This window comes from Sus scrofa, chromosome 6, assembly GCF_000003025.6.
Source record: "Sus scrofa isolate TJ Tabasco breed Duroc chromosome 6, Sscrofa11.1, whole genome shotgun sequence".
Lineage (NCBI taxonomy): Eukaryota > Metazoa > Chordata > Mammalia > Artiodactyla > Suidae > Sus > Sus scrofa.
The window spans coordinates 128,608,757-128,632,380 of NC_010448.4; the positions used below are offsets into that span (position 1 = coordinate 128,608,757).

The 23,624-nt window shown below is 40.8% G+C and overlaps 1 pseudogene; it reads right to left on the reverse strand.

Annotated features, from left to right (window-relative positions):
* LOC110261398 overlaps positions 1 to 17,837 on the reverse strand; it is a 182,067-nt pseudogene extending 164,230 nt beyond the window's left edge.

Sequence of the window (23,624 nt, forward strand, 5' to 3'; positions counted from 1 at the left end):
GATTTGATAATCTCTTCTACAATTGTATGATTCTATGCCTGTTTACTCTTCCTTTTCAAGTTGTAACACCTGTCCTTTGACTTTTCCAACATCATTTCATTTAAAAATGGCTGTAGGGCAAATTGAGGTTTAAATTTTTTTCTTTTTTATTATAGTTGATTTATAATGTTCTGTCAATTTCTGCTGTACAGTAAAGTGACCCAGTCATGCATATACATTCTTTTTGTCATTTATCCTCCATCATGTTCCATCACAAGTGATTACACGTAGTTCCCTGTGCTATATAGCAGGATCTCATTGCTTATCCACTCCAAATGCAATAGTTTGCATCTACTAACCCCAAACTCCCAGTCTATCCCTCTCCCTTCCCCTCCTCTTTGGCAACCACATGTCTGTTCTCCATGTCCATGAGTTTGTTTCTTTTCTGTAGGTAGGTTCACTTGTGTCATATGTTAGATTCCAGATATAAGTGACATCACATGTTTAATTTTTTTTAATGAATTAAATTAATTTTATCTGAGATTTTCTTCAGAATTCCATACATTTTGTAAAGACTTTGTTGAAATTCAGATTGGAATTCTTACCCAGTAGTAGAAACCTCCAGTTAAAATACATTGAAATGGTTCTGATGCTATTAAATAACAAAACTGTTTCTGTTCCCTAAACCTAAATGTGTATCAAATCTAACCAAGGGCCATTTTATGCAGCACATTAATAATTGTGAGCTCAGTAAACAAATATTTTTATTTTATTTATTTCTTTTTATTTTTTTGCTTTTTAGGGTCACACCCATGGCATATGGAGGTTCCCAGGCTAGAGGCTGAATCAGAGCTACAGCTGCTGGCCCATGCCACAACCACAGCAACTTGGGATCCCAGCTGTGGCCTCGACGTACACCATAGCGCACAGCAATGCTGGATCCCTGACCCACTGAGTGAGGCCAGGGATTGAACCCATATCCTCATGGATATTAGTTGGATTCATTTCTGTTGTACCATGACTAGAACTCAGGTTTTTATGAGTTTGTTTGTGAGCTCAGTAAACAAATGGTTCTTTTCCTAGTTAAAACTAGTCTTTGGGTCCATAGGGGCTCTGATCGCATTAACCTGGGTGTCTTCCTCTGAAGATGACTGTTTCATAGAAGACTCCTAGTTGCAGGAATGAGGTGCCATCAGAAGATGAAAAGTAAGCCAGGGCACTGCCATTCCCTATTTTGAGGACTTTGGGGGAACAGTGGGGACTCTGAAGTTTCTCAGTGAAGGGGTTCTGGGGCTGGAATCTGGTAGGAAGGCAGTGGAGATAACAGGAGATGTCTTAGAGCAGCCTTTGTAGAACAAGCACACTGTTCTTACCCAGAATGTGTGATGATTTTTCCAGGTTTGGGTAGGGGGAGGATTTAGGTGGAGGTGGGGGGGTGAGTCATGGGAAGTGCCAAGGCATTCTAACAGGTGGTGCTCTGGAAGCATTCCAGATTAAAGTAGACTCCTGGGTGCCAAGGGTCTGATGGATTCAAGGTTGAGGGGAGTTGAGGGGAGGTTTGATAGGAGTGAATTTATTGGAGAAGAAAGAATAGTATGATTTGGGGGAATTAGAATCTTATATGAGAGCAAAGAAATATGAAGTGGGGGACAAGTAAGGAATGGGAGGGTACAAATGAAAGGTTTTAAGTATTAAATGTTCTGAAACTTTTTGTGGGGATTTCAAGACTAGGTACTAGATAGGCTTCTTTTGTTAGAAATAAATTAAGGAGTTTTCATTTCAGGTGAATCCTTCAGACTATCGCCAGATGCTATTACTTGACTAATATCAAATGCCTTTCCAAAGTTATTCCTAGAATTCATGCAGTGCTTACATTTTTAGATTGCTTTATGATTGTTTATTTTTATTTTTTGCCAAGTTTCATGTTTATATATTGGTTAGGGGTAAATTTTTTAACTTTTACACAATTTTAAAAATTCTCCCTCTTCCCTCCTTCCACCAGCAACCTCTCCCCACCCCCAGGCCCTGTCCTTTTCTATTGGTACCATTCTCAGTGTCTACTGGAGGTGGGTTGCAGTTTTGTCCTTTGCCAATAGGTGGCGACAGACGCTCACACCCAGTCTGAGAATGGTTCACTGGCAGTCCTGGGGGGAGGTCAGGGCTTCAGTAAGACCATGTCGTTCCCCTCAGTGGAGAGAAGTGCCCTGCAGGCACTTCCCTTTGGGAAGGTTGGGATTCCCATGAAGCCTCTGTTCTAGTAGATGCTGGTCTTCAGGAACATGTGGCACCTTTTTCTTATCATAGAAGTGGGAATTGGGTGAGGTCCTCCCAGCACTGCTCTGCTTCACCGTGCACCCTGCCTCTGAGCCTGCTCCTCCTTCCTGCACCTGAAGCAGGCCTGATCCCTCCAGGCAGTGTCCAGACTCCAGGACACACAGAAGTGAGAGAGAGAATGGGTGTCAGAAAAAGTCCTTCCAACTCGGAGATTCTGGCTTGGCAGCTCTGTCCCAAGGTGGGCTCCACCTCTTGGAAAACTCAGGGTGGGCGAGCGAAGGGGAGGCAAAGCCAGAGAGGAACACGGAACCCTCAGGAAGGATGTGGGGGTGGGGCGGGGCAGGGGAGGGGGGAGGGGAAGAGAGGGGCCTCGGGGACAGAGGGAGAGAAAACAGATCCAGAGAGAGGAGAGAGGTTGAAAGAAGGTGGGAGGGGCTAGAAAAGAGAAAAGAGCGAGTGGTAAAGAAGAGGGATGAAGAGGAGAGGAGAGATGGATACAGAAGGGAGGAAGGAAGAGAGGAGGGCCAGAAGGGGCAGGGAAAATAGGAAAGAGAAGGCCACCCTTGGGGTGGGGGGTGGAACAGGCTGATAAATGAGAGGCCCCAGAGGAGGGAATGGGCAGAGAGGAGAGAGGAAAAGACAGGGCCAGCTGGTGAGGGGCAGGGAGGGGGATGGGGAAGGGGCAAGAAGGGAGAGAAAGAAAAAGAGTGATCTTTAATTTAAATCCAATTCCTGGAAGGCACACACAGTGCTTATTACTGGGTGTGTTTTATGGATTAGGAAACAAATCATTTGTGTAACACAGGCAACAAAGCTGGACTGAGGCCAGAAAATCTCCCTGCTTTTCTCACCTACCGGTTTTAATTTTATTTTGAAATCTGTTTTCCAGCTTCTTTTATTAAATGGTTGAACCTTAAGTGTAAGCATTGATTTAGCATCCATATTGACTTTAGACTATATTTCATGGATTCTGCCTTGGTTTTGATCTTTTGTTGATTTCTTTGAAAAGAACCCATGTGATTTGCTACTGAGATCTGCAGTTATTTCTTGACTCAAGTACCTAATCTTCTTAACAAAGTCTATAAAACTGTTTTGACTTCTTTAGTTTGACAGCGTGAGGCTGGAGCTGGCAGTCTATATGACAAGAGTGCTGGGGAAGCCCAGGAGCCAGTTTTAACTGAGCAGCCAGAGGGAGGGAGGTGCTGCTGTGTGATCACCTCCTCCCATCTTTCTTAGAGTTTGTCCCCCCACTGGACCACTACCCCCAGTACCTTCAAAAAGCTACCTTTGCTTTAGAGAGGTAACACATTTAATATTTCTCTTGTATAGTCATCCTATAACACCCGACAACATCTGTCTTTGTGGTCCCACATCTCTTGAGGTTCCTATCACCCAACTTCTGACATTTCTGCTTCTCTGACAGCCAGGTAGCTGGCTCTTGGTTGGCCAAAGCCCCCTCTGGATGTCCTTTATGGTCCTGCCTTCGCATCCTTCTTCCTTTTCTTTCTAGTTCTCTTCCAGTGCTATGGCTGATCTGATTTAGTTTGATGCAGAGAGTATAGAGGTAGAATAGTGTTAATCTCTAATAATGCTTTGTGGGTATACCTCTTTGGATGCTGTGCTAAGGGCACCCCTTTCTTTCCACTGGGTTCTACTTCCCACTTGCTATAGAAGCTTGGGGAGTTCCCGTCGTGGCGCAGTGGTTAACGAATCTGACTAGGAACCATGAGGTTGTGGGTTCGATCCCTGCCCTTGCTCAGTGGATTAAGGATCTGGCATTGCCGTGAGCTGTGGTGTAGGTCGCAGACGCAGCTCGGATCCCGCATTGCTGTGGCTCTGGTGTAGGCTGGCAGCTACAGCTCCGATTAGACCCCTCGCCTGGGAACCTCCATATGCCGTGGGAGCGGCCCAAGAAATGGAAAAAGGCAAAAAGGCAAAAAAAAAAAAAAAACTTGGGAGAGAGTCCAAGCCTGTGCCACAGGCTACTCATCTGTAAAATGAACGGTTGGTGGAGTAAGGTGTTTTGGGCTTTAAGTGCTGTGGTTGAGTTTATTCACCTTGAGATAGGATTGTAAACACTCCCAGGAGTACTTTAGCTTCTTGAAAGATACGTGTTAATCAAGACTGGTTTCAGTGTAGGGGTGTTGCTTCTGAGTTCCAGGATCAGGAGACTGGGACTTCTTGAATTAGACTGTGTGCAGTATCTGGCCCTCTTTCAGCTTCAGGATTAGAGATGGGGCTCAAGGGCACCCTTCTCCATACTTATCTACCTCAGAAGATCCCCGAACCTGAGCATTCCACTTTGGAGAAGTTGCTGGCCCTGAAATGAAAGATTCTGCTGCTTCTTTCATCTCCATGAAAAAGGCACTGTGTGATATGTAGACCACTAGGGGAGTTTCTGGGAACCAGCTTAATACGTCTATTAATTCTTACACAATAATAAAAAAAAAATGCTACCCAGATCTTTCTCTTGCAAAATTGTATGTGGTCTGTGACCCTGAATACTTGTTTCTTATTTCTAGGGGAATTTTTGTTAACACTGAATCTTTTCACAATGTTCATTGCCGAGACCAGCTCAACAGGATGGCGCTGAAGAACGGGTGCTGCGGAACTTAAGGAAAAAAAGTTAACATAAAACAAGACACAGAGACATTTATCTTAAGTAAAGGTGGGAACCGGGGGACTCAAGGTCTCAGGGACCAATAGCCCTGCCTCAAGAAACCACACTGCTTTTATTGTGCCCTTGAGGATTATGTCAAGTGAAAAGGGAGTTGTAGGTGCAGGATATAGGGTTTTTTTTATTATTATTTTATAAGTTCTTTTATTATTTTAAAAGTCACTTAGCTGGTAGATGGTTAAACTTTTACTCTAAACTTTAGGCATTTAAGAATCATTAGCATTTGAGTTAGCTATCTATGCATAGCATTTCAGAGAATCCTCACTGTTCTTCTGCAAAGGGCATGCCTATTTGTGGCAACCCTGTGTGCCTAGGTTTGCACTTTGGTTCTCTTTGCTAATGCATATTCTGCTAACGAACACTCATAAACCACTTGGCCATGAGGTTCCTCTTTCTCTTATTCTTTAGAGGACATATCATGCTTGAGCAAATGGCGTGCCAATCTGCACAGGTCTGGCACGCCTAGACCAATGTATCATGTCTTCATTCAGCTGACCCCGCGAATAACCCATGCCTTTAGGTCTTTGTTCTTAAGTCATTTACCATCACCGTGACTGTTTCTCAAGCAGGAAGACGGGACAAAGTAAGGAAGGACAAGATGGAGTTTTCAGCAAAGAGGCTAAGAAAATATTATAAAAACATGTCTCGCAACAGTTCATAATACACCAAGCTACTTATCAGTTCATTATCAAGGCCTTTGGAAACTGTTTTGCTTTCTGCTTTTTACTGCTGTGTCATGCATTCATTGCACATGTTGTCCACTTTCTAAAAATCTGTGCTTTTTTTTAGTTTCTTTATATTTCCAGAGGGGTTAATCATTGCTAGGCTAGGAACACTTACTTTGTAAGCTTTGTCCTTAGTGTCACTAATATTCCTTCAGCTTTTTCTATTTTTTGGCTTTTTAAAACCGTGTAATACCTACTTTTTATAGGCTCTGCTCCAAAAGAATTTGTGATGATTCTTCACACTTCAGTGATTATTTCTTGAAAAGTCCGGGTACTTGATAACAGTAAGTGGAAAGTGTTTTTTTTTCCTTCCCTTTTTGGCTCCCTCCATGGCATATGGAGTTCCCAGGCTAGGAATCTAGCGTGAGTCCCAGTGCTCCAAAGACACTGCTGATCCCAGTGTGCCATAGTGGGAACTCCCAAAAAAGTATTTTTAGGTAAAATGCCATTCATATCCTTTCTTTGGATTTTATCTTTTCTCCTTTTTTTTTTTTTTTTTTTTTTATTGGCCTTCCTTGCAGCACATGGGAGTTCCTAGGCCAGGGGTTGAATCAAAGTTGCCACTCCCGGCCTGTGCCACAGCTTGCAGCAATACAGGATGCGTAACCCACTGAGCAAAGCCAGGGATCAAACCTGCTTCCTCACTGATGCTATCTCAGGCTCTTAACCTGTTGAGCCACAATGGGAACTCCTGGATTTTATCTTTGAAATCTGTTATCTATTTTATGCCTTTTACTTAATTGGTAAAAAGTTGCTGCGCATGTAGGCTTCCCTTATTTTGATGGGAAAAGATACCAAAATCCTCCTTTGCTCCCACTTTTTAAGGTTTCAAAATTCATATTCCTTCTGCTGTTAATTTAATTCTTCTGTAAAGGAACATAGGAGTTTCCTCTTTGCTGTCTATATATATTATTACTACCTAACTAGCAGTTTGAAACAAGGACTTCATAAGCTTAATGAACCAATACTCAATTTAATCATTTCACATCAGCTGCAGAGTATTTTCAAGATAAATATTTTTTCAATAATAGAAGGTCATTTGCGATTTTAAAAAACAGAATTATTTCAACAACAGATTTGCTTTAAATATTTTTTTTTCTTTTTTTTTTTGGTCTTTTTAGGGCTGCACCTGCAGCATATCAAAGTTCCCAGGCTAGGAATATAATTCAAGCTACAGCTGCTGGCCTACGCCACAGCCACAGCAGACACAGATCTGAGCTGTGTCTGCAACCTACACCAGAACTCATGGCAATGCTGGATCCTTAACCCACCGAGCAAGGCCAGGAATCAAACCTGTGTCCTCATGTATACTAGTCATGTTCATTACGACTGAGCCACAGCAGGAACTCGTAAAGAGACTTTTAAAGTGCTTATCTGTATATGAAATCAGATCTTATGATAGCTGCAGAACATTTGCTTGTGTGGGGGGACATGATGAGTGTGTGATACCGTGGGCTCCTTCTTTGCCTAAGATCCCAGCCCCCTGACTGAGGAAGGGGCCTGAGAGGTTGAGGGAGAAGCACAAGCAGCATCCTGAGGGTCTGAGTGGAAATGCCCTCTTTCAGACTGTATTTTGCTGCTGTCTTTGGACAGTACCAGTTATTTGAAAGCACTGAATTGCATGTGTATAAATAGACATTGTGTTTGCTAAAACATCCTTTTGGATTATCGTGCTCTTTTGGAGTTATGAGATCCAAGCTCTGGAAACTCGTCAGGAACATGTCAGATCCCGTACATTCCACTTAAACAGTCTAATGTATTTTGCATTATGGCTCTTTCTGTGTTACCGTTCATGCCTTGACATCTTCCTCATCCTTGACGTGGAATCTAGGAGCAGGCACAAGTAAACAGGTCCTCTCCAGGCCAACTTTCTACACAGAACTGAACAAAAGGAAAGAAACAAATAAGAGTCCTTAAAAGTGTCTGCAGTCTGTCTGAAGGCTTGTGGATGCTGGCACCCCCTGGCCTTGGGATACTGGCAAGACATTTGCTGCCATTTCTCTTCATATTTATTTTCTTTCCTTGTTCTGTGCTTGATTTCCTCCCCCCCCCCCCCCCCGCCCCACCTTCTTGGTTTCTTTTCTGTTTCTTCTGCTTTTCTTTCTTTCTCTTTTGCCTTTCCCAATCCTGGTACGGATACCTGGGTAACATATGACACTTCCCACAGCCATTTTTTAGCCTGACTAAATGGCAACCCAGAGCCAAAGACAGGTTTTACTCGGACAAGATTCCATGCCAGTGCAAACTATTTCTAAAGAGTTGAGTATGTTTATATCATGGATGCCAAGGTATGTATAACTTCCCAAACTCTTCGGGATATTTAAATAGGCATTCAAATAGTTTTCCAATTGAAGTTTAAAATTTTGTGCTAAAAGACTTCCTGCCGAAATTTAGGTAATAATCATCATGTAGATAATGAATTTCAGGAGTTTTTTGTATTTATGAAATTTTTGGTAAACAAAGATGTGGTTTGGGTTACAAACGTGTTTTTTAAATTTCTTAAGCTGTAACAAAGTTTGGTATTAAACAATGCGACTGAGTCAGATTTGTGTTAAATACACAACTCTTACTTATACCACTGTCAAGGATCAGAATATATTTTAGCTCTGAGGGGATTTAGAGCTAATTTAATTCAGTCTTCTTATTTTATAAATAAGACAGTTCACTTAATTTTACACACCTTTTTAGTGGCATAGCTGACCACAATTAGGTCTTTCACTTCTCTATTCACTCTTGCTTTTTTTTGGACAGAGAGTTGAATATATGAAATTTAGAGGTAAAATGGGCAGAGAAGTCTGGAAAAAGTACATGAGTTCTAAACCTAGCTTGACTTTCATTTGCTAGTTGTAGGATGTTGGACTGGGTGTTTAGCCTCTCTGGATCTCACTTTTTGGAGGGTTGAACTTTAAGATCTCGTCCAGGTCTATGACTTGTACTTGGGTGAGAAAGATGAAATAGATTTAGACTTCCTATTTCACATTTGTAAAATTTCAATTTGTGCAAATTCACTTTGAGTCTCATTTCAAGAATTGCTCGTATCTTTAAGTAGGTGTCACTTGTATGTTTTACTGTTAGTGCATCAACTTTTCCAAAGTGTATTGTTGTAAGAGCTACTTTTTGTCTTAGGCGACATGATAGATGCCTCTGGAATCACTTTTTTTTTTTTTTTTTTTTTTTTTTTTTTTTTTTTTTTTTTTTGCTGGCCCGGGACAGCCTAAGCCTCAGCTGTGGAAATACTTATCCTTAATTCTCTATGCCAGGCCTCGGATTGAAACTGCATCCTAGTGCTCCCAAGATGCTGCCAATCCAGTTACATCACAATGGGATCACCTTAGCTGAAGTGAACACACATTCAGAGGCCGGTCTCCCCTAGGTTCAAACTGTTGAAGGAGCTCCATGCAGGAATATTCCACACTCAGATGACTGAGAAGTGCTTCCCCCCCCCCAAATTGTTGACAGTCTATTATAGTGTTAGAGAGTAATATAAGTAAAATGTGAGAGAATTGGCTATTCTAACTTCTAGAGTTGCTTTATTTGAAATTGTGGAACAGGTTTTTTCACTCTCAGTAGGATAGTCTGTCATTGTGTCAGGAAGAAGACAGTTGTGGCATTCTGGAAGGACAGGAAAGATGAGTTTAACACACTGGAGCAAAAGCTCAGGAGACTAGAGAAGCTTTTCTAGGAAAACTGAGCTTAGAGACCTTTCACTCCTTGCTTAGTTTTCCCTCCTTGCTTAGAGCATGCTCCTCTTTGAGGAAACTCATTCTTTCAACAAAAACTTTTTGGACTGGGTGTGTGGGAATGACAAATGAATAATTCATCCAGAGCCTCTTCCTCCAGGCATTTGCTCTCTAGCTGGGCTCTCAGTGCTTGGGCCATGAAAAGATGCAGTAAATGTCTGAGAAGCCCACAGAATGGCTAGAGAAGGAGAGAGAAGGGAGAAGGGCTCAAGGAGCAGGGGAAGACCCCTTGGAGCCATGACATTCCAGCAGGTTGAAGGATCAATAGTTAAAAATATCTAGAGAACTAGTTTTAATTTTCTTTTGGGAGAGAATGAGGGATGGGATTGGGTTAGGTTAAGGCACAGGCGTGGGATTTGGGAAATGATGATTGTATGTTTTAAGATGGCAAACGAGGGAAGCCTGCAGAAGTACCAGAGCCTTTTTACCCCATCTCTTTATTTCAAAATTTTCAAACCTTTGGAAAAATAGTGCTATGAACACCTATATACCCTTCTTCTAGATGAATCAGTTGTTAACATTTTGCCACACTTGCCCCATGCTCTGTGTATGTATATGTTTCAGATCAAATGTGGTATGTGTGTTTGTATTATTTTTCTTAACCACTTGAATATAAGTTGTAGATACTATGATATTTTATCTCTAAATACTTGCTGAAGAGGACTTTCTTCTATATAATCCCAATACAATTAGGATTATATTTCTTCTATATAATAAATTTTTCATTGATACAATAACATGGTCTAGTATATAGAAAATATTTACTTTTGGGAGTGTAATGTATATTTTTTTTTAAATAAGGTGCACTTGTTTAGCACAATTATGTTTAATGAATTGGTGGGAGAAGACACTAGGGCCACAGAAACTGGTTTATACATAGCTAAAAAGTCATATATAGAACCATAAAGATAGAAAGAGGAAGCTCATTATATCCTGATATGTTATAAAGATACAATCTTAAATAAGAACAAGGCATAGAAGAGTGTAAAAAAGAATTTATAAACAGTGGTGGAGAGATAGAACATCTCTGGAAGTATTTAAAAAAACCAAAAACTAACTGTAGCACGTCATTCCTTTAAGAGAAGGAGGGCGGTAGCTGGAGGATGGGTTTGACAGTACTTCTTACATCCTAAAGAAATTTGGAGAATCAAACCTGAAGCAAAACTGGAGGAAAGTTTTTAATCTTTCAACATTTGAAGGGAAATATGCTGTTTTTGCCACTTAATGGAAAAAGATGTTGGTTGTGTACAAAGGTGTTTTTTGTTTGTTTGTTTGTTTTTCCAAGAAGTGCCTGTGTGGAGGACTGCAGCTGGCCTTCTGTCCCCGCTGCTCTGAAGCGGTGGAGGAGGAGGGTCGAGGCTGTGGCTTCTACGTTGGAGGGGGCAGCGGCAGCTGAGGAAGCCAGGATGGCCGCCCCTCCCCTCCAACCGCGCACGCACCCTACCTGGATTAGACCCAGCAGCTCCGTGGCGGGCTGGGGGAAGTGTATCATCTCCCCCAGATACACCCCCACCCCTCCCAGCCCTCCCAACCCCGCCTCGTAGGAGGCAACCTCCAGGACCCCAGCAGACCCTGCCACCACTGTTGCAGGAGCCGTGGCCTGCCGCTGGATCCCACTTCGCTGACCGAGGAGCTTGTGAACAACCCGCCACTGCGCTCTTCCTCCGCTGGATCACACACTCCAACCCCAAGAAGATGGGGAAGTGCCTGAAATCCTCCACTTCTCATAACATCTCCCTGCATCATTAGTAGGAGTTTGTTTATTCCTCTTGGATAATTTTTACCTCCTCTAAGAATGAGAAACAAGAGAATTTTGTAATTTGTTTCAGTAGAAAAGTACAGAAGATGACAACTGGGACTCAGAATTTAAATTGCAGATATGTTTACACCGCCTTGAATGGTAAAAGAAAATATGCTAATAAGCTGCTAAGGTAGTTCCCGTCATGGCTCAGTGGTTAACGAATCCGACTAGGAACCATGAGGTTGTGGGTTCGATCACTGGCCTTGCTCAGTGGATTAAGGATCCGGCATTGCTGTGAACTGTGGTTTAGGTTGCACACTCGGCTTGGATCCCGCGTTGCTGTGGCTCTGGCATAGGCCGGTGGCTACAGCCTCGATTTGACTCCTAGCCTGAGAACCTCCATATGCCGCGGGAAGCAGCCCTAGAAAAGGCAAAAAGACAAAAAAATGAAAATAAAAATATAATAAAAAAAATAAGCTGCTAAGAGAAAATGAACATTTGGGAATAATGGCTGATACTTTCTTTTTAGAAGAGATTCTTGGGTTTTGCTGAGGATTATAGGAAAGTTAAAAGAAAACCTTTTTGAGTAAGTACTAGAAATAATGTTATTAAATTATTTCTATTTGATAGTAATTTGATTATTTCATGTGATCATTTTTATGTAATTATATGATGATCTTGTGTGATATTTATGCTTAAAAATTACTCTTTTGAAATGCTTTGAAATATGTTGCATGAAAGGTGTTAAAATCAAATTCAGAGTTAACTCAGCCACATTTTTTTTCTGTTTTTGTGTGATTAATACAAAGTTATTAATTGGTACTTAGTCCCTGTTTCTCTTGAAGGCCAATGTTTATCAGTCAATGAGTGATGAATTGCTCCCAGTGTCCATTAGGCATCCTGTGGTTAATAGAGACAGATGGTCCACCCTTGATGGATGCTTCTGGAAAGTTAACCTTTCAGCAGTGGTAGTTCAGTTCCTTTAAGAGGGAGGGAAGGGCTGACTACTCAGGTAGGCTTTCAAGAGAAGGGAAAGTTCGTGGTTTGACTGGCATCCAGCGTGTGACTTTGCAGGTGAAGAAATGTGATGTTATCAATTCATTCAGAGTCAGTGGAGGCTGTGAGACTAAATGATGATAAACCAAGCTAAGCGAGCTTTTATGAGGTTGAATGTCCCAGTGAAGTAACTTGTACTGGGAGGTGTACCATGCTCAGTGGTAGACTGATTAGAAGGAATGAAATTTAGATCATAACTTTACCTGGTGAGCATAGAAATAAGACCAGGAAGAATGAGATGTTTTCAACTGATATTTTCATCAAGTTGTGAGAATTTGATAGAGGATGTTTTTTCACTCCAGGAGATACTCTCCCTTAAAAACCAAGGCTTTAAATGAGAGCATCTTTACAGCATGGTTCTGCATAAATATGAAGAATTCTTCTCTGGTGTCCTTTATGATTGATTACCAAGAACCCTATTACCCTGTGGCAGACATGTTGCAATGCAAAGGAGAAATTATAGTAATAATCATAATGAGTGCTTATGGTGTGTTGGGCACCTTGTTTAAATGTTTTTTTGGGTTTTTCTTTTTTTTCCTATTATACCATTAATTCCACAACAGCCCTAGGCAGTAGATACTATTATCATTCCCACTTTATAGAAAAATTAAAGTTTAGGAAAGCTCAGGGCTTGGAGCCTAAGTTCGGAGCCAGGGAGCCTGACTCCAGAGAAGCTTATGATCTTAGCCACCCAGGATAGAATTTCTTTTGCACATTTCAGCTTCTTCCCAGTTGTGTTTTCCTTAGGATAGAGCATGGCCATTTTGAGACACCTTATCCCTTAAATGAACACTTAGGAAATACAGTTATTATTAAAATAGTTCAGAACTAACTGTTAGCATAGTTTCTTTCTGAAGATTGCTGATCTTAGTTTATTTTATGGTAATTCTGTGTAGTTTGATTTAGAGGAAGGACCGTTAAAAATGAGGAAGTTTACACACACACACACACACACAAACATGGATAATGCAAAGAAAAACTATTCTTACTTGGGTTCACTTACTGTTAACATCTCCCCCACTTACTTTATCATTTTGCATATTTTATTGCTATGTATTTATGTTTGTACATTTTTTTCTGACTCATTTGGAGATGACAAATACATCATGGCCCTTTACCCCTAAATATTTTAATGTGTATTTTGTAAGAACATGGGTTTTTACTTACACCACAGTTATTGTTTCATTAATTTATACTCTTAAACTATTTTCATCTAATCTGCTATCCATATCACAGTTTTGTCAGGTGACCTAATAAAATCCTTTGTAACATTTTCCCCTCTGTCATATGAGGTCCGTTCTGGGGTTATACATCACATTTACTTGTCATATCTGTTTAAATATTCTTTCATCCAGAATATTTCTACAGTTTGTCTTTTATCAGATTGACTTTTTTTTGAAGAATATAGTGCCTTTAAAAAAAATGGAAAGATCCTCATTTTGTGTCTGTCTGATGTTTCCTTACCATTAGATGCAGCTTATGCATTCTCAGCCAGATCTTCCTTCTCCCCCTCCTTATTTATTAAGTTTATTCTCTTTTAAAATCATAAAATTGCCACTGATACAATAATATTTTCTAAGTACAAATGTTAGATTCCATCAGTTATTCCCCAGATGTCTTTATATTAAGAAAATCCTAGACCACAAGTCCCATCTGGTTTCCTTTTGTCTGTAACAGTTTCTCAGTCTTTCTTTGTATTTTATGGTATTAATAGTTTTGAGGAGCATTGTCCAATTAATACCAGCATGTGTTTCAATTTTGGTTGGTTTAAACATGAATTTTCCTCATGTTGAAATTCAGATTTAGCCTTTTTGGCTGAAATGCTGTACAGAGACATTGTGTTCTTCCCAGTGCATCATATTTAGAGGCACACTATGTCTGTGTCCCACTTCTGGGGGTGTTGACTTTGATCCTTTAGTAAGGCCCTGTATTCCAGATTTGACCAGTGTTACTCTTTCTGCCTTTTCAGACAATAACTATCTTGTGGAGCTATGTGTTTAGTTTATATCCCATTACTCGCAAACTTTTATTTATACACTTTAGAATCCGTGGATGATTCTTACCTGAATCAATTAGTCTTATGATGGTTGTCCAATGGTGATTTAAAATTTCATCATTTCCTCTTCATTTATTTATTGGCTTTCTTCCACAAAGAGTGTTTCCTTATCTCTCATTTATTTTTTTAAAAAATATGAGTTTAGATTCACAGAAACTTACTATGTTCTTATCTTATTATTCTTTCTTATTCTGAAGCTCAAATTTTCTTGGATTTGCCCTGTGGGAGCCTCTTCAAGCGGGCTCCTATGTCCTTTCGGCACATCCCCCTCATTCTTTGGCACATCCTCACTTTCTGGCACGGAATGGTCCTCCTTGTGTGTTTTCTCTGCCTCAGCCCTGGAAGTGGTCATTTCTCCAAGAAGCTCTGTATGAGTGTTCCTAATTCTCCACATGCTGGCCAAGAGTGATTTTTCATACTGTTTAATTTTTGTCCATCTGAAAGGTAAGAAATAGCTTCTCAGTGTAGTTTGAATTTGTATTTCTTTTATAAGTGAAATTGAACATCTTTCATATATTTAATGGATATACATGTGTGTATCTATATATGTGTTGTATATATGTATATGTATCTGTGTGTATATATATATTGTGTCCTTTGCCCACTTTTCTATCAGAGTTACTAGTCTTTATTTCCTTAGTTTAAAGTATTCTTTATTGATATCAGCCCTTTAACTGTGACATGATGCAGAAATTTTTTACCATTTAATCTATTGTCTTTGGTTAATGTTTTTTGTTTTGTTTTTTTTGCCATGCAGAAAAATTTTGTCAAAAATGTTTATGCAGTCATATTGTCAGCCTTTTATGCTGTTCTTCTTGATTTTTAGTCCTAGTTTGCATGCCCTTCCTTATACCAAGGTTAGAGAAAAATTCACCATTTTTCCCCTTCTAATACTTTTATGGCTTCCTTGTTTTCCATTTAGATCCCTAATTTGGAGTCTATTCTTGTGTATGGCACGAAATATGGATCTAATTTTATCTTTTTCCAAATGGCTAATCAATTTTTAGCCGTTTATTTAAAAGTCAGTTTTTGCCCCAGTGACTTTTAGACGCCCTCTTTATCATACAGCTTACTAAAATTCTATCCATACTTAGCTCTGTTTTTGAGCTTTCTGTACCACGCCTCTGATTTGTCTGTCTACTCATGGGCCAGTAGCACACTTTTCAGTACGAGGCTTTATTATAAAATCTAATGTTTGGAGGACTAGTCCTCCCCTCTACCACTTGGTATTTTTCCTGGCTGTTCTCACATGCATTTTTAATAGAGATTCAGTATCAATTTTCCAGCTTCATTAAAAAATAATTATTGCTACATTTATGGGTACTTCATTAAATTGATAAGTTAATTTGCAGCAAACTGTCATTTTTATGATGTTGACTTGTTCTGCTCCGAAATAAGAAATGTCTTTCTATTTGTTAAAGCCTTCCTTTGTGTCTTATTAGGAATGTTTTCAGGTTTTCCTCAGATAAGTTATACATATTTGTTGTTAAATTTATTCTTGTTTTCTTTATGAAACTCGCTTTTCTTCACTTATTATATCATGGTGATCTGAACAGGTCAGTACAAGTAGAATTGTTTTACTTTTCGAAATAGATTCAAAAAGTCTGGTAGTCTGTTATACCCTATCTTCATTTTTCCTCTATCGATGGATTTCATGAGGCTTCTGAGTTTCTCCTACTATAAAAAATGCTGTGGAGAATATCTTTGTACCTATATTTTTGCTCACTTGTGTAATTATATTTGTAAAATAGATCCCTGGAAATAAAAATTACTCATTCACAAGCCATGTAGATATCTACCAAATTATCCTCTCAAGCTATTTGACATTTTTTAAAGTCAAGTAAACTTTATTGTATATGTCCACTGCTAAAAGACATTCAAAAAATTTTTTTTCTTTTTATGGCTGCACCTGCAGCATATGGAAGTTCCCAGGCTAGGGGCAAATCATAGCTACAGCTGCCAGCCTATGCCATGGCCACAGCAACACCAGATCCGAGCAGCATTTGTGTGCAACCTATGCCACAGCTTGTGGCAACACCAGATCCTTAACCCACTGAGCAAGGCTAGGGATTGAACCCACATCCTCATGGATACTAGTTGGGGTCTTAACCCAATGAACCACAATGGGAACTCTAAAATTTTTTATTTTTGAAGCAAGGGTCATAAAGTTAATTATAAACAAAAAGTATATCTATATATCCATTAATATGGGGAATATAAAGATAGCAAAGTCATGATTTCTCCCTTCAGTAACTTAAATATAGTTTTGTAAATCAGATGTATGTTTATATGGATTAGAAAATAGAACTGTTTCTTTGGTGGGTAGACTTTGAATTGAGCCTAAGAAAAAAGTATTGAATTTAGATTAGTAGAAAGAATCAAAGAAGGAGATTTCATGTAAGAATAGCATAGGCTAAAGAAGCAGAATTTTACCATGTCATGTAAGGTCAGTGAAATAACTGGCTGAAGCAGTTGTGTTTGTATTTAAAGACATAACTAAGAAAATTTAGTTAGACCTTGAGTGCCCAAGAGTTTGAATTTGATTCACTCGGCAACAGAAGGCCATCTGAATTAGTAATCTCTTGCCATGCAACATATTAGCCCCAAATTTAGTGGTTTATAACACCAATAATCTCTTCATAGGGATTTGGAGGCAGGGACCTCTCTTGAGACATTCTCTTCCTCAGAATCAATGCAGAAAGTAAAGCACACATTCAAGGGGAGGGGCCCTAGATTCCACCTTTTAAGAGACTCTGGGAACATTTTATTTTATTTTTTTATTTTTTACTTTTGCTTTTTAGGGCTGCTTCTTAGGGTTGCACCCTTGGCATATGGAAGTTCCCAGGCTAGGGGATGAGTCAGAGCTATCGCTTCTGGCCTACACCACAGCCATAGCAACACCAGATCCGAGCTGCATCTGTGACCTACACCACAGCTCACGGCAAGGCCAGATCCTTAACTGACTGTGTGAGGCCAGGGATCGAGGCTGCATTCATGGATGCTAGTCGGATTCATTTCTACTGAGCCACGAAGGGAACTCCTCTAGGAACATTTAAAAATCACCACACCATCTGTAATCTGAAGAAGAGAGGTAATGGTATGATTTTGAAAAGGAAAAAAATACCATGGTACCTAACAGAAGGTTAATATGGTGGCAGTGTCAAAGATGAGTTAGAGCAAGGGAGATAGGAGGTAGACCCTAGGGAGATAATCCAGTAGTGGAGTAGTAGTGGGGTTAAGTTAGGGGAGATGAGAGAGGAGAGGCAGGATGTATAGAGGGATGCAGCAGAATGATGAGAGAGAAGATGGGAGTAAAACGATGGTCTCAAGTCTTTTCAGATCTGCAGAATGTTCAGGTATGTAATAGCTAGAAAGAAAACCAGTTTAGAGAGATATGGGTACTCGTTTGGTTTTAGACATTCAGAAGGAAATTCCTAAGCAGTCGAAACATGTACCAGGGCTCATGTTGAAATGCATAGCCAAAGAGGGAAATTTCAAATTCGTCATCTCGGAAGTGAGGGTTCAATTCTTCAAGGGATGAGTTTGCGGAGGCTGGAGGGCTGACGACCAAGCCTCTGGGGGAAGCCATGGTTGGAATAGATTAGGAAGAGGAGCCAGATCTGTAGTATTGAAGAAAGTGCCAACTATGTTCCTAGCAGGAGTAGAAAAGGTAGAGTCATCAAGACCTTCCGATATTGCAGAATCTGAAGAGAATGATGTTTGAAATGAATGCATTTGCCTGTGAGAGTATTAGAGGTGATGGCAGTTTAAGAGGAATTGAGCAATTTTGGAAATTGGATTATAACATTTAATTCAATATTTAACTTTTTTTTTTTTAAAGAGTTTTCCCTTTCTCCACACCCTCTCCAGCCTTTATCGTTTGTAGACCTTTTTTTTTGCTATTTCTTGGGCCGCTCCCGCGGCATATGGAGGTTCCCAGGCTAGGGGTCGAATCATAGCTGTAGCCACCGGCCTACGCCAGAGCCACAGCAACGCAGGATCTGAGCCGAGTCTGCAACCTACACCACAGCTCAAGGCAACGCCGGATCGTTAACCCACTGAGCAAGGGCAGGGACCGAACCCGCAACCTCATGGTTCCTAGTCAGATTCGTTAACCACTGCGCCACCACGGGAGCTCCTAACTTTTTTTTTTTTTTTTTTTTTTTTTTTCAGAGAAAAGTGCCTGAAGTGGGAGGATGAGTGGCTGGCGTGCCTTTCGTCACTTTGATTTTGAGATCTTACATCCTTCTTTCCTCCTTTCAGCATCACCAAGCTGCCCTGGAATAGAACTCCTGACCAGTTTTTGGATTGAGGGGATGGAGGAGGATTTTACCTTACTTGTTTTCAGGGACTCTTAACTGTGAGTGAAATCAATTTTATCTTTTTTTTTTTTTTTTTTTACTGTTTTTACCTATTTTTATCTGTGCTCTTCCCCTTCCTCCCCTCTTTCCCTTCTCCCTGGGTAGTATGACTTCGAAATCAGATCTGAAATGAGTCATCACCTGTTTTCCCTCTTCCTTACCTCCCATCTTCAAGCACGATTCTATCATTTATTGGTTTTTGCTAATTGCATTTGTAAGGATAATTAGTAAATATGATTAACATAGTTAACTCACATGTGTAAATGCTAAATTGGAAGATGACTTTTTTTTTTCCTTTTTACTGCCACACCTGTGGCATGTGGAAATTCCCAGGCTAGGGGTCAAATCAGAGCTGCAGCTGCTGGCCTATGCCACAACCACAGCAACACAGGATCCGAGCAGCAGCTATGTTCTATACTGCAGCTTGTCGCAATGCCAGATCCTTAACTCACTGAGTGAGGCCAAGGATTGAACCCAAATCCTCATGGTCAGGTTCATTACCGCTGAGCCACAATGGAAGCTCCCTAAGTTGAGTTCTTAGCCTGCTGTGGCACAACGGGAACTCCAAAAGATGGTTTTGTATTCTTTTATGTTATGTATCTAGACATATATTTTCAAGTTAGTAAAACAACTGCCAATAAGATGAAGCAAAAACATGAAAATATTTTAGAAATTACTTTTTTGTGAAATAGTATTGATAGGGCTAGAGTAGGCACAGGTGGTTGTAGAAGTCCCAATAGGGGATCATAGATAAAGAGGGAAACCTGGGGGATGTTGGGAGGCCACTGTAAGTTCAAGAAAACCATCAGAATGAGGCAGGCTTGCTTGATTGGTGGAAGTGGAAGAATTGCCTCAGGTCATTGGGTGGGGGATGGGATGAGGCCTGCATTTAGATTCAGACCAAGGGCAAGAGTTTGAAGACTGCCCTACTGCTGATTTGAATACACACCTTACTGGATACTAAGGAGGAGCTACTACTCCTGGAAAGGAAGGGGCGGGCCTTTCCAACCCCCACACTCCGTGGATGATAAAACTGTGGCCCACCAGATCCTTGGGTGGAGTTTCCTTGCCTGCCCCCTTGCATCCCTCACCAGCATCCTATCCTAATAAATCTGTTTCTTGCCTGTCACTTTGTCTCTCACTGAATTCCTTCTGCACAGAGGCATAAAGAACCTGAACCTCAGTGAGTCCAGACCACAGGGTGAGTAATTCCAATTTAAAACCATGGGTTTAAGTCCCAATCTGGCTTTAGGCTGGGTTTGAGTCCTGGCATGTGGGTTAAAATCCCATTCTGGGTTTTGGCTGGGTTCAAAGTCTGGCATGTGGGTTCCAGTCCCAATCTGTGTTCTGGCTAGGTTCAGCCATTAGTGCTGTCAGTTTCAGTATATTCCAAGATTTCCATAAAGATTTGAAATTAGATTGACAAAGGAATTGTGTAGTAAAACATTGACAAAGCCAGAAATTAAATTTGAGTTTTCTCCACTATATAGTGTGATGATTATTATATCATTTTTTTTCTTTTCCTTTAAACTTTGGGTCTTCTAAGGACTTAAAGAAATGAAATCAATAAGTATATCAATAGTCAATATGGTTCCAAATTATAGGGTATACTTTCTGCTGTGAAAATAAGAATTATTGCTGATAAATTCTTTTTAGCACAAAAAGATATGATGGCTCTTAGTAATATTATGTTTGAATAAACAGAGCAGCATTAAATGATGTAGACTGGTTCTGCATTGTGCATGGAAGGTGGGCTCAGGAAGAGCCAAAAGGGGTCAGGGGAGGGGAAGAAAGCCAACAATGGTGAGGAAAGTCCGAGAGACTTTGGTGTGGAGAGCAGAGACAGGGAGTGACTGTTGAAGGAGGCATGAAGAGAGAAGTATGAACTCTAAACATGTCAATACTGCCATGACAGAGCTTACATAGATTTTTTCATTACATGTATTAAGTTTTTCTTGTGTCAGTGGGTGTGAGAGGGACAGACAAAAAGGGAGTGAGAAGTATCCTAAGAAATTGCAGATTTTGTTTTTTTCATAATTCAGTGTCTGGATATATTTGTGAGGATTGTCTCATGACTTTTACTACTTATACTTGGGCAGATAACAAAAAGGTAGTGTAATTAGTTGAGTATTTTCCTTTTCCTGTCTCCCATCTGTCCTATCCCCTCCTCTTTCCCTTGTGTTCTCTGAGACTCACTTTGGGTACCATCAGTCCCAGAAGCTTCCTCCAATGGCGTCTTCCGTGCCCACACCTGTGGGATAATTGCCCTCCTCCATGCTCATCTACTGCAGCATGTCCTGGGAATCATTCAATCCCTTGGCTCCTCCTTACATTACATCAATGTCTGTTTAGGTATTTGTTGTCCCTGCTGGCCTGTGATCTCCTTAGTGGGAGGGGTTGAGTCATACTCATCTGTGTATCCCCACATCTAATATATGTTAGTGGAATGAACAAATGATTCCCCATGCCTTGTAGTAGACACACACCTCACCATGGTCTCTCAGTGTGGCATCTGTGTCACCAGGCTCTGACGGTCAGGAGATCCAGTGACTGGAGAGACCGTTAGACCACATGAGACTTAGAGAATCCGGGGTGGATTGAAAAGTGAAGAGGGTGGAGTTCCTGACCTTGAGGTGCTCCAGCGAGCGGGTTTCAGCCATGGCTTGGGAGCAGGAGTCAGGAAAGTGCCATGCTGTATGCTGAGTGTTGCAGCACAGGCCCCGTGCACAGACTGCTCTAGAAGCATGTGATTACTTGGGCCTGGGGAGGTTGGGAAGTTCAACATGTAGTTGTTCCCCAGAGGGAGGAGCATGTACTAGCCTTAGAGGTCTGAGGATTGTTTTTTGAGGAGTTGAGAAGGAGCTTAAGGTTCATAGGAGTTGGGGAGTTGGCAGGGGTGGGAAATGAGATTAGAATAAGTTGTGTGTGATACTCATAGCTGGTCTTTGCCCTGTTGCCTGTGGGGAACCATTGGATATTTTAAAATCAGAGGAATGGCACAGATTCACATTTTATAATATTGCCCTGGCAGTAGTGTGGCAATTGAACTAGAAGGGGAAAATCTAAAGAGAATAGGCAAGTTAGGAGACTAGCGCAGCTGTCCCGATGAGCGAGACAAAAGGGCTGGATTAAGGCAGTGACAGTGGACATATGGGGAAGACAGTATGGGGTATTCTGTGGGAGGGAGGATTTGTGAGACTTACTGACTGTGGCTCCATAGAGCAGTTGTGAGAGAGATGGAAGAATAACAGACAGTTGTAAAGTTTTTAATCCTCTAGCCAGTGGATGAGAAAGTAGAAAGGAAGCTTGGGTTTGGTTCTGGACATCTGAGAAGAGGACGTCCCCAGGGCAGCAACCAGCAGACCACTGGAAATGTGGCTCTGAAATTTAGGAAAGGAAGATCTTGGAGTGTGGAATCCATGTGTATGAAAAGGTGAGATCACAAAAGGGAAGGTAGCTGAGCAGAACAAGGGCGGGCCAAGCAGAAGACTGCAGGACATGCCAACATTTAAAGGATATCCTCAGGGAAAGCCCATCTAAGACCAGACTCAAAGAGAGAAGCAGTCAGTATCAGATGCCACCAAGAGGTCAGGTTGGGCTCTGAAATAAAATGAGGCCATTGGAATTGATCAAGTCAGAGGCTCTCAGAAAAACTTTAGTACTGGCATTAGAAACTTCATTTGAATGGCTAAGTGCAGTGAGCATTAATGAGTGTGTATAGACTATCTTTTAAAAAAATTTCAAAAAGGAGATTAAGTTACAGATAAAGTGTAGGGGAAAGGTCTTTATTTTGGTGTAAGGTGGTGTAAGTGCTTCAATGGTCTGAATGTCTACATATGCTTGGAACAGCCATTGTAGGAGAGAGCTGACTAGGGACAAATTTGCAGAGTATTGCCCAGCCCTAGGGGCCTGGCTGAAGTGAAGAGGAAATTCTTCTACCAAATGGGAGAGGTGCCTGAATTTTCTCCCGTAGTGCTCTCGTAGCCTGAGAGCTGGAACAAGTCAACTACAATAGGACTTTTTTTTCCTTTATACAGTCACACCTGTGACATATGGAAGTTCTCAGGCCAGGGGTTGAATTGGGGCTGTAGCATCAGCCCATGCCACAGCTTATGGCAATGCCAGATCCTTAACTCACTGAGCAAGGCCAGGGATCAAATCCGTATACTCACAGCGACAATGTCAGGTTCTTAACCCACTCAGCCACAGTGGGAACTCCCTGCAACATGATTATTTAACTAAATAATTCTTTTTTCTAAAGAATTTATTATTGGAGTTCCCATCATGGCTCAACAGAAATGAATCCCACTAGTATCCACAAGTACTCAGGTTCAATCCCTGGCCTTGCTCAGTGGGTTAAGGATCTGGCGTTGCCATGAGCTGTGATGTAGGTTGAAGACAGAGCTCAGATCCCACGTTAATGTGGCTGTGGTGTAGGCCAGCGGCTACAGCTCCAATTCAACTCCTAGCCTGGGAACCTCCATATGCCGCAGGTGCAGACCTAAAAAGACAAGGGAAAAAAAATTATCATAAGGTTCTTTTAAATAACAAGTACTTCTCAGTATTATTTGTGTGGTAAAAAAACATATAAAATTTATCATTTTAACCATTTTAAGTGTACAGTTTTGTGGTACTAAGAACATTTACATTGTTTTGCAACCATCACCACCATCCATCTCCAGAATGTTTTTGTCTTCCCCACTGAAACCGATTAAACACTAACTCCCCATTTCCCCCTATGCCCTGAAAACCACTATTGTACTTCCTATCTATGAATTGAACTACTCTAGGGACCTCCTGATACAAGAGGAATCATACAATATTTGTCCTTTTGTGCTCAGCTTATTTCAGTTAGCACAGTGTCTTCAAGCTTCATTCATGTTATAGCACATGTCAACATCTCCATCAGTATTCTTAAAATATGACTTAAACATACTGTTTTTTTAATATTTTTTTCCATTATAGTTAGTTTACAGTGTTCCGTCAATTTTCTACTATACAACAAAGTGACCCAA